Here is a 16,436-nt window from a genome sequence, read left to right as displayed (position 1 = left end):
ACGTGGGTTGCCAGGACCTTCTTAAAAGTGTGGAGCCAAACGTGCTGCACCTGAGTTTAGAAGAAGGCATTGCTCTGTCCTCCACCAAGAGATCGCAGGCTTTGGGCTTGGGGCAGTTGGCGTTCACTGGTATCGGTTTAAATATTATTATTTAATTGCCACCTCCTTTATGCTTTATCTGAGAGAAAAACACATAAAACCCAAAGCCATCCCCTTGAGCTGGTGACATTTAGAACCAGAGAGATTTCTCAGGGAAACGCATTTTAAGCTGTGATTGTAAATAGACCAAAAGGATAGCACACAACCCTCCTGCCTCACAAACACACTCATAGTTGATTGATTCAGAGCCGTTCATCTGCTTGTGTTTATCCTTTACACGTCTACTTATTCCAGGCTCTCAAACGGAATATCCTCCAAGAAGGAAATAATGTGTGAGAAGAAACGTACACATACTCCCCATCCTCCCATTTCTGTCAGGGTGGGAGGGGTGAGTGTGGGTGGGGGGAGCGAGAGTGTGAAATCAAAAGGATGATTAAGAGAATTTGACAAAGAAAACGACTTCTTCCACCCATTTAACAGCCACATTAATCCACTTGGATGATCAAATGCAAAAGACAAAGAGAATTACAACCTTTTCCAGGCCAAGAAATAGTAATTATTCAGAGGAAAATCTTGGCAAAATGCAGACTAAACCAAGCAAAAAGAGAGAGAGAGAGAGAGAGAGATTGAGGAACAAAAAAGCCAAGGTGGTAGGCCATGGTGTTTGTGAAGGCTTTGTACATTTCACCTCCTCTCAATTTAAAATGAAAACATAGAAAGAAAAAGTCAAAGTCTTTATCTGAACAAGTGATGGAAAACTGGTTGGTGGTTGTGAGAATCCCTGGTCGCCCCTTCGCAGTGGTTCTGCACCATTTTCCTGGTAGAAGCAGCAAAGGTCAACTGAGGAAAGGATGAATTCTCAGGACTGTACGCGTGGGAGCTTGTGTCATCCTGTACACGCTGCTCCTATTTAAGTGCTGAGTTTTATTTTTAAAAGCTCCGCTGTCCCCTGATAGAAGGAGGGAGTGGAAGTGGGAAGAGGTAATGTGTGAACAAGGTTAGAAGCAGAAGAAAAAACGAAGGAGAAAAAAAACGGCTAAGTCCAATTTTCTTTGGAAGCATATTGTATTGTTAGGCTTGCCTGGCTCTGTTCCAAGAGCTCAATTGAAAGTGAATTTCTCTTATTGAATTCCATTCAGAGATATCCTAACCTCAAAAGGCTACTATTACCCAGAGGGCTTCAGATAGAACCATTTGTGCATGACTCTTGAAATGCAAGGAGTCACAATTGTCATTTGACAACATGCGACCCGTCAGGCCAGCTCCTTTCAGGACAGGGGAATTGTTGACATAATCTGGCCTCTGGTGCCCTTCAGAGGGACCAGTCTCTCTGTTTCTTGGGCTTTTGTGTTCAGCAGGTGCAGCAGCAAGAAAACCAGGGAGTTTCACAAAAACCAACCACAACCCCCAAAACAGGCTCTGGCTGTGCAGGAAAGTAATGAGTATAAGTCCCTGTATAGGTCTTTAGAGTCCCCAGGACTAAATTAGTCTCTTTAACCAAAATAGGCAGTAAAAACATTACCATCCCCCACAAAATGAGTAGAAATCAAAACATTGGCTAAATGAAGGTACTAAAAGGAGGGCAAAGGCTTTGGGAAGGGAAAAACAAAATCAAGCTGACTCTCTGATTTGTGTGGACAGTTTTTTCTTCTTCTGAACTGGCCCAGCAAGGCGAGGTGGATGATGTGAACAGTTAAGAGTGGGTTTTCAGATGTTTTCCACTCCGGCCTCTCTTCCTTCTTTTTATCTATTCCCTTCTTCCCTTTTCACCCCCTCCTTCCATTCACTGCGGCCTGTATTCCTTCTTCTTTTTCTCCCTTCCTTTCAGCATTAAGTACTGGGAGTTGCTTCTGGAAGCTTAGCTCTGATAATAAACCTCTTGTGTGGTGACTCCATTTATTCTTAGATACACACAACCTGTTTTGAATGGGGCTATGGAGAGAAACTCAAATAGAATTAACCATTCTTTTCAGAGGTGGTTGAATACCAGCTTTCGTTCTCAAAATCAAGTTTCAATGACTGGTTTCTTTTGAACAAAGTGCAAAGGAATTCAGAATAATAAGTGTAACAAGATGGAGAAAATTTTATTCACCAGTATTCTTCTGGAGGAAAGCACTGTATGCGTTTGGGAGATTTACTTTGATAAACCACTTTGGCTGGGGATTAAGCGCCCCAAGTATGCTCAAGTCACAAAAGATGGTCACTAAACTGCCTTTGAAGGAGGGTGAGTCTTGTTCCTCGGGGAGTTCTTTGTTTTGCTCAACTCAGCGTTTAGTTTGATAGGTCAGTCTTGGGGAGAGCAAGGAAGAACTGGAAGAAGTTCAAGTTCTTCTGGGGAAGTTCTGGCCGAAACACACACACACATACACACATACACACACACACACACACACACACACACACACACACACACACACACAGAAGAAAGGAGAAGCAAAAGAGAAACCCCAAAGGCTAAGGTGTGTGAGGGGAGCTATGTTGAACTTATTACCATGAAAATTTGAAATCTATTTAAAAATAGAATAATATAAGGAACCTCCACATACCCATCCCCACTCCTGGCCAATTTCTTGTTCCATTTATATCTTCAATGTACTTCTTCCTCCCTCTTTTTATTTTGAAGCAAATCCAAGGAGAATTTGCAGGGTAAGAAATGGTTAATGGGACTTTTAGAATTGGTTGCTGTGGTCTGTTCCACGTCTTGTACAAAGTCTTCCATAAAGTATCCATTGGTCATTAATACTTATGTGCATAGATGGGTCTTTGAGGCAGTTAAGGACGTGCTGTTCCACATCAGGGTTTAAGCAAGGTGAAAACAGTTATAGCACACGTGGACCCAGGACCTGGGCCATGAAGAATCAGCTGATGGATATAAGTTACAAAAATATTACAGATGCCAGAGAAGAAGGAAAATATGACTTAAAAACAAAATGTTAAAATATCTATATACAAGTGCCTTTGGAATTTTTCTGCTATCCTGATTTTAGACACACTTTTAAGTGCCTGTTTACTAAATGAAGTGGCTTGATGCAGGAAGAGCACTTGATTGGGAGTTTGATTCTCTCATGACTCAGTTATGAGCTATTGGGCAAATCACCCATCTCTTTGGGTTGGTTGTTTTATTAATACCTGCCCTGTCTAATTCTCAGGGTTGTTGTGATAATAAAGTTTAAGAAATGAAGTTAAAATGTTTTTAAAATATGTTACTTTGTAAATATAAGTCATGGTGTCAATGTTATTGAAAAGGGGCAGGGCAAGATTCTCCTATCTGTACTCTGGGCCGATATGACTTCATCTTTCAGATTTTCAAGTCTTAACAGAGGATTCAACTTTTAGAATCTGAGATCTTAAACAAAAGAATTTACGGCTACATCCTTGGCTTCCTTGGTGACCTTATTTGATCTTTGCTCAGAAGCCATTTCTTAATTTTAGTATTGTTCACCATCTGGAGAGGCTGGAAATGTTCAAAACCAGCAAGTCTTGATACCTTTTGTTTTCATTGTTCTTTTTTTAGCTTATCCTTTCCTCTTGCATTTTATGATAAGCAGTAAAAGAAACCACATAGCACCTTCAACATTCTGGCTGAAACTGGTCTTAGCCCAATGACCCACTTCATTAGTTCCATGTTCTACTTTTCATGTTACTGCAGGTGACAGTGTAGCTAAATTCCACCAGTACACAATAAGGATCCTCTTTTCTTCACTTTCCAAAAGGAGTTCCCTCACTTTCCTCACCTGTAACCTCCTCAAAGTCCAAAATTTTTCTAATAGTGTGTTCAAGGCACTTTAAACTTTCACTAATGTTCTCTAAATCCTATAGCTTGGCAGCTTCTGCCCACCAAAGCCACTCTCATAACCTTAGGTTTTTGTTATAGCTAAACCTCACTTCCAGATACCAAAGTATGCATTAGTTATCTAATGCTGAAGAACACATTCCCAAACCTAGCAGCTTGAAACAGTAGACATTATCTCATTGTTCCTGTGGGTTAGGAGTTGGGCAGCAGCTTAGCTGGGTGGTTCTGGCTGGTGGTTCAAGTCTGCAGTCAAGGTGGTGGTGGAGCTATAATTACCTGAGGCTGGACAGAGGTGACTGCAGCTAGAGGATCCCCGTCCAAGATCATGTACGTGGCTGTCAGCTGGAGGCTTCAGCTCCTCTCTATGTGGGCCTCTCCATGGGGCTGCTCAAGACACAGCTGTGACCTTTCCTCAGCACAAGCAACCAAGAGCACAAGAGAGCACTGCCACACTGCCTTCTATGACCTAGGCTCAGAGTCACATGTTGTCACTTCTGCCTTATTCTAGTCATTAGAAGTGAGTCATGAAGACCAGCCCACACTCAATGGCAGATTACACAGGGTGTGAACACCAGGAGGCCGTGCTCACTGGAGGCCATCTTGGAGGCTGGCTACCACATTTACCACATGCAGGTGCTGCGCTCTCTGGGAGATACCCTGACAGAGGAGATGAAATCCCCACCTCCAACGAACTCTTAGGAAACTTCACATCGTGGGGATATAGAGAAGTAGACCAGAAGTGTCACAAGTACCATGACATCGTTATGGTACAGGGTCTATGTGGGCACAGAGGCAGGGGTACCTAACTCGGATCAGGAACGAAGGCTCTTATATGTGGTGTGCTAGGACTTGAGCTTTCCAGATAGGTAAATGATGAAATTCATGCCAGGAAGAGGGGAGAACATCCACAGAGGTAGAAGAGGGGCCCTCTGAGATCCCAATCACTTGGTATGGCTGGAGATAGGGTATATAGTGAGAGGGGGTAGACTTTGAGGCAGGAGAGGCAGAAAGGAACCAGGTTATGAAGAAGCTCAAGTGCCAAGTTCAGATGTTGAAACCTCACCCTGAAGGCTATTGTGGGGGAGATCTGGAGGATTTGAACCTTCATGCAGTGCCTCCCCCGCTGTGTCAAGTAGAAAATGTTGAGGACAGTGACCTTGCTCTCAAAAAGTTTACAATTTGACCCAGAACATAAGAGTGCATAATTAACTATATTTGAAGGTGGTTCCTAATAAATATCCTGTGAAAAGCATAGACTAGAAAAACTGTAGTAGTTTTATGAATGGGAGACCAACTTCTGAAGGTGTTTTCAGTGAGGTTTCATGGAGGAGGTAGAATCTGACTTTTGACATAAGCTTGGAGGTTTATTAACAGCGATGGGGAGAGATGGGGAAGGAGAGACATTCCAGGCGGAAGCAGGAGAGGAACAGTCATGATGGGACAATAAGTGGTCCAGTGTGGGTAAACAAGAGGGCTCTGTGTGGGAGGATGGCAACAGAGGGAAAGGTAGGGACAGATTATAGAAGACTCTGAATACCAGGCCAGGGAGTTTAGGCTAAGCTCAGTGAGCAACAGGGAGCCATTGATGGCATTTGAGCTAGGGGTGTTTGAATCTAGATTATATAGTGGGTCAAATCCTTTTTTTTTTTTTTTTAAACATAGGAAGATGCTGAAATAGGTAAGTAACTTTTTTGGGCAACATTCAGGGGGCCCAGGAAGAGAAGAATCTGGAATGCAGGCCTCAGGACTCAGACTGTGTGCTCCTCTTGCTCCCTGCTGTGCCCTTCTCCAGAAGGACAAGCTCTGAGCCCAGTCGTAACTTGGGTTCCTATGAAACAGGTAGTGAGTCCCACCCAGGGAAAAATTCTCTCAGGCATGGTGTTTTCAGGGCTCATCTGATCGTTGCTTAGCATTTTGTCTAATTAATGGAGCCTGCAGATGTTTGGTAGGAGAAGTTAATCAGCTATTAATCACCAAAGAGCTTCTTTGTAGCTTTTCTGGAGTTGAAATAATGTCTCTGTTATAATTGAAACCATAGTTGTTTACTGAACTTGGGTGGAGGGAAGGGCCAGGGACAGACAGTTGGTGGGTCTCCTGTTGGCAAGTTTTGGTAGAGGTGCCTTGGGGTTTGTTCAGCTGCTGTTAAGCAAGAAAAGTGCAGCTGCTATTTTCCTGAGTTCATCAGTGGCTAAAGAAGGCTGGCCTCAGAAAGAAGAGGAGAAAAAGTCGGGCATGTGATGTGTTGTGATGAACCACCGACTGGGCACACCAGGCGTTGGGTTTTAGTCCCAGCTCTGCCTATGTGGCCATGACACTCTGGCTAAATCTGTTAATTCCTTGGAACAGGGTGTTCTTATCTTTTAAATCAGATATTTTGACCAGATTTGGGATTCTCAAAAGATGTTCCTTAGACCACAAGGTTCAATGGATGCTTTAGTGAACAAAGGGTCCCCTGTCAAATGAGTTTGGAAACACTGTTTACTACCCAGCCCTCTTGGAGATTCATGATGGACAACAGAATGTTAAAAGATTGAGATGTTGTGGCTAAATGGCAAAACAAGAAACCTGTTTGGCCCAACAAATACTCAAATGTTTTTGATCACAGCACACTTTGTTCATTAAATGTCTATAGCAACTAGTAGAATGTGCTCCCAGCTCTGACATCTGTCTGTATTTCTGGTTCCTGATTCAGCTTCATTATTAGCATTAGGTTTTCTCCTTGGAAATACTCTTGTGGACTCTTAGTGAACTTCATAAGCAGCCTGCCTGCCTCTTGCCCTCAACATGGTCTCCTGGATTATAAACTAAGACTCTTGGCTCATGCCTGGTTGTGCAGGCCTCTCCCTGACCCTCCTGCTTACCCATGGTGACAGAGGGCTCTGGACTGTGTCTCTGCAGGCTGTTCAGCTCTCACCCTGCCGTACACATCTTCATTTGGAAGTGGAACACCATGTTGGCCAGTGTCACCTTTGACTGTACAAAAGATAAGCATTTGTAATTTGATGAGAGTTGGATATGAAGATGATTTGAGGAGTTAATTACATGACTTTTGAAGATCTAATCCTGAGTTTTAAATGACTACTGTCTTAGTCTGTTTTATGCATCTATAACAGAATACCACAGACTGGGTAATTTATAAAAAATGGAAGTTTACTTGGCTCATGGTTCTAGAGGCTGGGAAGTCCAAGAGCATGGCTCTGGTATCTGGTGAGAGTTATTCCATGGCAGAGGGTGAAAGATGGAAGTGGCAAACAAGGCAGACACAGAAGTGGAACCAAACTTATCCTCTTATCAGGAGACCCTCAATAACTAACTCACTTCCATGATAACAGCATCAATTTTTTTTTTAATGAAAGTGGAGCCCTCATGACCCAATCACCTCCCAAAGGCCCCACCTGTTAATATTGTTACAATGGCAGCCAAGTTTCCAACACGTAAACTTTTAGGGAACACATTCAAACCATAGCATTCCACCTCTGCCCTCCCCATTTATGTTCTTCTCATATACAAAATACATCATTCTGTCTCAATAGACTCAAAGTCTTCACTCAAGTCCAAAGTCTAGAGTCTTGTCTAAATCAATACAAGTGAGACTCAAGACATGATTTATCCTGAGGCAAATTTCCTCCAGCTGTGAGCCTGTTGTATTAAACAAGTTATCTACTTCCAAAATGCAATAGTAGGACAGGCATAGGATAGAAATTCCCATGCCAAAAGGGAGAAATAGGCAAAAAGAAGAGGTAACTGTTCCCAAGTAAGTCCAAAACCCAACAGGGAAAACAATATTGAGTCTTAAAGCTGGAGAATAATCTCCTTTGACTCCATGTTCCTCTTTCCAGATACACTGGCTTGGGGGTTGGGCTCCCAAGGCCTGGGACAGTTGTGCCCCTGTGGCTTTGCTGGGCTCAGTCCACTCAGAAGCTCTCATGGATTGGAGTCTCACACCTGCAGCTTTTCCAGGCTATAGCTGCATGCTGGTGGCCCTAGAGTTCTGTGGTCTTGGGGGATGCCCCATTCCCATAGCTCTGGTAGGCATTGCCCTAGTAGAGACTCTCTGTGTTGGCTTCCCCTTGTGGTTGGTTTCTGCCTGGGCTTCCAGGCAGTCTGTGTGTGGCATCCTTTGAAATCTAGGTGGAGGTAGTCATGCCCATTCAACTCTTGCATTCTGTGTACCTGCAGGATTAATGCCATGTGGATGCTGTCAAAACTTGGGGCTTATACCTTCCATAGCAGTGGATTGAGTCACACCTGGGCCCACTTGAGCAACAGCTGGGCTGGCCAGGGAGTGAGTGCTGCACTGGAATATGGGGAGCAGAGTCCTGAGGCTGCTCTGGGCGATGATCCACTGGAGGGCACCCTGGCCCTATCTTCTGAAATCATTCTGCCCTCCTAGCCCTCTGGGCCTGCAATGGGAGGTGTAGCTCTTCAGATCTCTGAAATACCTTCAGGGTCTTTCTCCCATTGTCTTGATGAATAGCATGTGGTTTCCTTCTATCCATGATAACTTTGTTACTGGTACTTGTCCCCAAAGCTAAATCAGTGAAAACAAATAAGGAGGACAAGTGGTTTGAGGAAAAGCAAAGAGAAGTTTATTAATTTGCTGGCAAACAAGGAGTGCAGTGGACGAGTATCTCAAAGACTGTTATCCTGACTTTAAGCAGAGATACAGACCTTTCTTAAAGGGGGGGGCGTGTATTTCAGCAGTTGGGCTCGGGTCTACATGACCTGTGTCACATGTCATGGCTTCAGGTTATTATTAACTATAATTGGTGGTTTCAGTTCTTGACCTTATCTCTGATAACAGGTGGTCTTGTGATCCTTGTCTGGACAATTCTGTTGAACTATCTCCTGTGATTGAAGATACTAGAAAAAAAACAGCAAAGAACATTTTCCTGCCCTTTGATTACTGGCCTTGGGGAAAGAATGCAGGTTTTAATTCACCAAAAGGATGGGAGTTTTAGAGAAACAACTTTCAAAATGTGTCCTCGCCCCTTTTCTGACCTTTACCTCTGTTGTAATCTCTTTAGCAAATGGTACTTGGCCATAGTCTTGGTTTTCTCTCCTAAAGATGCGTTTTTACTCTTTACATGGCCAGGCTGCAAATTTTCCAAATCTTACTGTTCTGCTTCATACTCTTCTCTTTTAATTGTAAATTTTATCTTTGTCATTCCTTTCCTCTTGAACCACACTGTATGCAGTTAAAAGTAGCCGTGCAGCAGGCTGAATGCTTTGCTGCTTAGAGATCTCTTCCACCAGATATTCTAGTTCATTGTTCTTAAGTTCTGTATTCCATGAAGCCCTCAGGGATGGACACAATTCAGCCAAAGTCTTTGCTAGTGTATAATAAGGATAGTCTTTACTTCAATTTCCAATACCTTGTTTCTCCTTTTCATCTGGAATCTCATCAAAATGGCCTTTACTATCCATATTTGCACAAAGCATTCTTGTCATGACCACTTAAGTAATCTCTAAGAAGATGCAGACTTTCTACAGCTCTCCTTTTCTGAACCCTCACCAGAATTGCCCATAATGCTCCATTCATGGCAATCTAGGTTTTTTCTAGTCTGCTCCTCCAAATTCTTCCAGCCTCTACCCGTTACCAAGTTTCAAAGCTGCTTCCACGTTTTCAGGTATTTGTTTTTATCAACAACTCTATACTCCTCAGTACCAATTTTCTGTCTTAGTCCATTTTCTGCTGCTATAACAGACTACTACAGACTGGGTAATTTATAAAGACCAAAAATTTATTTGGCTCTTGGTTCTGGAGGCTGGGAAGTCCAAGAGGTTGGTGTCAACATCTGGCAACGGTCAGCCCTTGGCAGGAAGCAGAAGGAGAAGGTGAGCACATGAGACAACAGAAAGAAATGGGACTGAATTTATCCTTTTATTAGGCACCTACTCCCATGGTAACTAATGCATCAATCCCTTTATGAGGGTGGAGCCCTCATGGCCCAATCACTCCCCAAAGACCCCACCTCTCATTACAGTTACAATAGCAACCAAGTTCCCAACACATGAACTTTTGGGGGACACATTCAAACCATAGCGACTATTTTGCCTTGTGAATTTACTGTTTAATTCAATATACTTCTAGCCCTTTAATTGTACAATTCCACAAAAAGAACTCATGTATGTGGGGAAGTTAGCATAATCCTATTAGACTTTAGAGGGTCTTGTTCTTTTATTTTAGCCACTACTTGTAATTTTGAAATTTATTGTTTCAATCAAAAGCATTACTATAGTTTTGCAGTGGGAGTATGCCTTTTTGGAGACCGAATGTAAATTACCAGAATGAGGCAGCACTCTGTGTAACTGCTAACTCCTATTAGTCAGGTTAAAGACCATTGATCTTGTGAGAAATTAGCTAAAGCTATAGAGATCCATGTGAAGTCAAAGGTTTGCAAAAAATATCCAGTGTCTTGTCTTCTTTGCTACCTTTTATGATGAATTTTAGGACCAAATTCTCAAGGAGGAGAAAAAGACTGTGAAATTATCCAAGCCATAGATAATAATATCTGGTTACTAATTTTGATTCAAGACAATTCTGAGTCATATATAATTCCCAATAAAATATGGTGGGGCTATACATCTCATCTCTTTTTGACAAAGAAAAGTGTATTTGAATATAGACATACAATTTACCTAAGTGTGTACCATCACAAGTTCAAATTCTTAAGCCAAATTTATTACTGACTTAGTTTTATGTGCTGAGAAGTAAAATGAGTGGTCACAATTAATGAGACTGTCTATTAGCCACACAGAGCCCCATAACTTTGTATTCATATCTCTTACATTGCTTGGAGATTTTTTTTCTGTGTCAACAGAATTCTTTGAGTGTATACTTCTGAACCTAAGTTTACTGTAGACACTGAAATGATAAAGTGATAATACTTTTTAACATTGATGGAACCTTGTTATATACCAAATAATACATTAATTCATTTCACCTAGACTGCCAACTTGAGCTCTGTAGAAATTGCTGACTTGTTAGCAATGGGTCCTTGCTGTAGTTCTTTCACTTTCATCAGACTCTCTGTGATGGTGTCAAATAAAGGGGTTGGGCCAGATGGTCTCTGAGGTTCCTTGCAGCTCTAACATTCTGTGACTCAGAGAAAAGGAAATACCAAAAACTACTTTTTAATGTCATCTCCAAAGAGCAGGTAGAAAATTGGTTTTAATGTGGTAACATAAATGATTGAAACTACCTTTGAAAAATAGCTATTTCAAGGTCTTCTGGTCTAATTTCTCTATCTCAAGCATTCATTGGAAATGGTCTTGCCCTTGTATTTTTTATAGCAAAAATGTCTTTGTCATCAAGGGCCCTGGTATCATACCACACTTGAGTTCCGATTCCAACTTACTGCCTTTATGACTTAAGGCAGGTTACTTAACCTGTCTGAGCTTCAGTTTCCTCATTTGTGGGAAATAGCAGTACTAGCATGTGCCTTATGGGTTGCTGTTAAGGATTCAATGAGTTAATCTATGCAAAGAGCTCAACAGAATGCTTGGCACAACATGATCTGTCAATACACCTTAACTATAATTTCTTGGTTTGGGTCTTGCTTAGGGAGCCTTTAGTTCCCATCCTTGATCATCCAGAGTCCTCTTGGGCTTATCTATGTGGCCACAGATTCCCCAGCTTCTCTCTTGCCTTACACCATCCACCCTCTACACGTGCACACGCTCATTTTCCTCTTGTTGCATGCAAACCCCCTACTGAGTTTTGAAGGCAGAAAAATCACCCTGACAGCATTTACCTTATAAGTGCTGGTTACCAGTCTTTCTCCTGCGTGATACTGTGCTCCTCCTGACATTTCAAGTTAGCAAAATGGGGTTTGCTTTATTGCTTTCCGAAAGCATGGAGGTGATCTGAAGGCCACTCACATTTGGGCATACTCTCTTCTGGAGAAGTGTGATCTATGACAAGAATGGATAGATGAAAATAAAGGTCATTCCAGTCACCGTAAGTTATACCTTTTTTTTTTTCAGTTCAGTATTTTGTCAAGAGACTTTTTTTTTTTTTTTTTTTTTTAAGTCCAAAGCTGGTCAATGCCAAGCAGAAATCACTGAGGTTATAATGTTATCAGGGCTGGAAATAAGAAAGTTTCTTTCTTCCATATCTGGGATTGGGCAAACCATTTGTTCCACCAGGGGAACAACAGAGAAGTGGAGTTTCTAAGAGCTCCATCTTAGTCCCATTATGCTGACCACGGCCTTCCCCACCAAGGTGGGAGCTGGAAAAATCTCTGCTGGAATCTAAGCCAGGGATCCCAGACACTGGGATTTTATCACACAGCTAAACACACATACCACTGTAGAGGAAAAATAATAACCCCCGTAGGTTCTGAAGGAGTTCAGGAAATGCCACACCAAAATTGGCTGCCTTGGTGTGCTGATTATTTCGAACTGAGGGCACTTGAGGAACAGTGGATACAGGCAGAGGCTTTCTCTGAACTTCTCTTATCTGCCCTAAAGATGATCCTCCAAAAGCAACTCGATTGTCATGAATGCCCTACCTGGGAATCTCAGCAACCAGAGAAGACTGGCTCATATCACAGCAGAGGAGAATGGAGGTTGACACCAGTCCAGACAGACTTTGTCACAGGCTGTCACCTGTTCTTCTGAGAGCCCGTTCATATTTCCAAAAATGCATTTACTCTCTGCTAAATCACCTACATCCCTGCCCCTCTCTTTACTATGAAAAGGGTATATAAGATTCTAGGTCTTACGGGTTTCTGAGTATCCATTTTCCTTTTATGTGATGCCCCCTGTGCACATAATAAATCTGTATACCTTTTCTCCTGTTAATCTGTCTACTGCCAGTTTATTTCATAGACTCAGTTATCAAACCCTCAGAGGGTAGAGGAAACTTTTTCCTTCCCTACAGTTCTCAGTTGGAATGAACTCTTGCTACAAAAGATGAACAAGAGAAAAACAAACAGAAGTTTATTAACATGTAAATTTCACACCTACATGGGAGAAACCTAGAGAATCAGTAGTTCTCAAAGAGGTGGCTTTGAATTCCAGCTTATACAACATCTTCAACGAAGAATAATACATGCTTAAAGAAGTGACAAGACAAAGGAAAAAGATTTTGAGTCTCTATGGGTGGTAACTTGGGAAAGGCAAATAAATGGCAGCTAAAGGTTAGTTAGTAAAGATTATTAATGTAGATTCCTCTGATGAGAGTCTAAAGCTGTTTTCAGTGGTTAATTTTGTTCTCTCTGGTCCAGAGATGTGAGGATAGCCTTTGTCTATGGAAATCTGTGTCCTACTTTTAGGCAAACAGAGAGAAGGTAGAGGGCTCTCCTCTGTACCTGCTTCTTCTTGCCTTCAGCTCAACACTCCTTCATATTCCAGACAGGCACATTCTAGTCTCCCACCACACAAAGCTGGCAGTTGTTAAACTTTTAATTTTGCCAGCAAGGACATTTACAAAAATCAAAAACAAAGTGAAAAAATAAAATCATATTTAGGATCACAATTATCTCATAAAAAAAAGACTTTTTAATACCCAAAATTAGGACAGATGTGGTAGCAATCTTCTTTAACTTGAATAAACGTAGCCTTATGAAGGATTAATTATAGTATCCTTATTTTTAAGAATGTGTCCTGGGCTGGGTACAGTGGCTCACACCTGTAACTCAGCACTTTGGGAGGCCGAGGCAGGAAGATTGCTTGGGGCCAGCAATTCAGACCAGCCTGGACAATATAGCAAGACCCCTTCTCTGAATAAAACATTTAAAAAATTAGCCAGGTGTGGTGGCACACACCTATAGTTCCAGCTACTCAAGAGGCTGAGGCAGAAGGATCACTTGAGCCCAGGAGTTTGAGGCTGTAGTGAGATCATGCAGCTGCACTCCAGCTTGGGCTGGAAAAAGAAAAGAAAGAATGTGCCCTGAACTGGTAAAAATATTAGTATAAGCTGTCACTTATCTGTAGTCTGACGTTTGAGAACCATAGCTTTGATTTGTATAAGGACACAAACAAGTGTAAGAAAAAAAACATGAGTGAGATGAAATGAATAAATTAAATATAAGGGATCCACTGTCTTTTGGACAAAATGATATTCTTTTCTTCATTTTGTTATATTCTTAGTCTCAAGTCCTTACCACTTGACTAAAGTATTTCAGAATAACACACTTGAAATAGTGGAAGAAATGTGTTTCCCATTGATAAAAAGGCTAATGACTTTTCTTCTGTTTATAGCAGAATGATTTGCTCCTAACTCGGTTGGCCTCTGCGGTCTTTACTGAGAGAGTTCTTGCCTGTAGCCTGCTGGTGCCATTTGCATGCTAATCATTTCTGTAATTGATCTTCCCAGGTCCCTCAAACCTTGGAGGAGGCAGCCTACTGCCGCTCTGAAATTAACTAAGGATTGCAGAGTGGGGCCTCGCTGGTGGGGGGTTGGGTCACGTGGGTGCTGTGGGCCCACAGGCCCTCCGCCTCACTCTGCCCTGTGACCCCACACTGGAGAATTCTGGTCCGTGTGCAGGTTAAATGGCATTTATTGTAATGCAGAGCTCACAGTTCAGGTCGGCCTGAGTTTATTGTCACCAAAATGGAATAAGAGATGTTTAATTTTTTTGTCTTGTGTTAGCAGAAAAGTAAGTGTAGTGCTAGTGGTCAGGCAGCTGGTGCTGGGTTGCATACTTAGATTATAGGCCAGAGAAGGCTTCCATAGATGCTGGGTCACTAACTCACGATGTGAAAGAGAAAGAAGAGAGAGTTTTCCAAATTTGGCCAATGATTGGAATATATCCATAACTAGAAGGGTAACTGTTGTATTTGTTCGTGGATTGTAAAGTGAAACAACTCCGAGCAACCATAGACATTTCTTATCTTCACTCTCCAGTTCTCTGAAGTGGAAATGAACGTTGGGACAGGCTTCGTGACTCGCCCGAGGCCACACCCTAGAACAGGGTCCAGGCCTGCCCTGCTCACTGTGGTAGTCCTTAGCCCCATGTGAGCATTTAAATTTAAATTAATTAAAATGAAAACTTCAGTTCCTCAGTCTCACTAACCATATTTCCAGTGCTCAATGTGACTAGTGGCTGTCATATCAGACAGCACAGACACAGAATATTTTCGTCACCAAAGGAAGTTCTAGTAGACAACTCTCTTCTAGAGTCTCTTGGTGCAACAGTCTTTCCATTATTACCATGAGTCCCCTTTCTCCCTGCACATACAATCTGTACCTGTAATTGTTGTGTTCAGGGAGAGAGGCATATTTTTATGTTAATTCCGAAAGAAATTCAAGGTCTCCTATTTCCTGCCCTCCTGAGAAAGTGGGAGGAACTCAAGTAAACTTCCTAACCTTCTTTCTAGAACTGGTGCTTACCTTTAAGCATTTTCCCCCATCACACAGAAATATTGCAGCGTGGTTTAGCAATGTGGTCGCTTTGACTTCAGGGTGCAACTTTTTTCTTTAAAGCTAATATTGATCTAACAGTGAATTCTTTACAAAACTCATACGGCTCCTTGAGGAAAAATTGGCCAAGGTGGTGTGGTGTCACAGATGTCTGAGGGCTTTAAATTAACACTGTAAATCTCAGGATTATGGAGGAAGAGCTAGCGACTTTATTGAATGCCTCCCATCTGGCTGTGCTTCAGGCAGCTGCCTGACTGGCAGGGGGGTGGAAGGTATAAGACCAGAGATTCGGGTATCAGAAAGTATTTAAGAATGAGTCAGTTTGTTCCCTACGCCCAGGGATCCCGTTTCAAATTGAGATCAACAACAGGATATTATGTTCTTGGCAGAAATGGGACAGGACTAGCCCAGCCTATGGAGCCCAGCTGAGCACAGAACTGGATGGGGTGGGGTGGGGTTTGGTGGATATCACAGGTTGAGGGAGTCCTGAGTTCAGAGAGGTAGTGTCCTCCCAGCACGATGTGGCCTGGTGAGCAGGACTGTGTTCTCTTCCTATGACAGTCAGGGTTTTGCTACCACTTGTTGGGTGTGGGCAGCCCTGAATCTTTGGATGTTTGTTAACAGAGGAAGAATTACTGTTCTGCAAGTAATTGAAATGATAGAATCATATTCTATCAGACCCCCTTTATCTGTGATGTTGCAGAGAGAATGGCCTGCCTAGGATATTCGATAGTACAGGTGTCCCTCAGTATCCATGGGGGATTGGTTCTAGAATCCCTTGGGGATACCAAAATCATGAATGCTCAAGACCCTTATATAAAATGGCATAGTATATGTATATAAGCTATGTACAACCTCCTGTATATTTTAAACCATCTCTAGATTGCTTATAATGTTACTGAACTGAACTGGGATACTTTCACCTGTTACAGTAAAGCCACACATTGAAGCAGAGAGTTGCAGCGGGAGACAGAGGCTGTAGGGCATCCTGCAAGGAGTACTGGCAGCTAATACTGAAAACCTGAACTCCCTGATGGCTTACAAGCCAGGGCTTTTAAAGGCAGGGGTACATTTCAGGCAGGCAAATTTATAAATCAATATATGGAGGTTATATATTGGCCTAGCTCAAAAAGGCAGGATATCCTGAAGTAAGAGAGCACAGGTGGATTTAAA

The sequence above is a fragment of the Lemur catta genome, chromosome 4 (genome assembly GCF_020740605.2).
Source record: "Lemur catta isolate mLemCat1 chromosome 4, mLemCat1.pri, whole genome shotgun sequence".
Lineage (NCBI taxonomy): Eukaryota > Metazoa > Chordata > Mammalia > Primates > Lemuridae > Lemur > Lemur catta.
Note: the sequence above shows the minus strand (reverse complement) of the source record.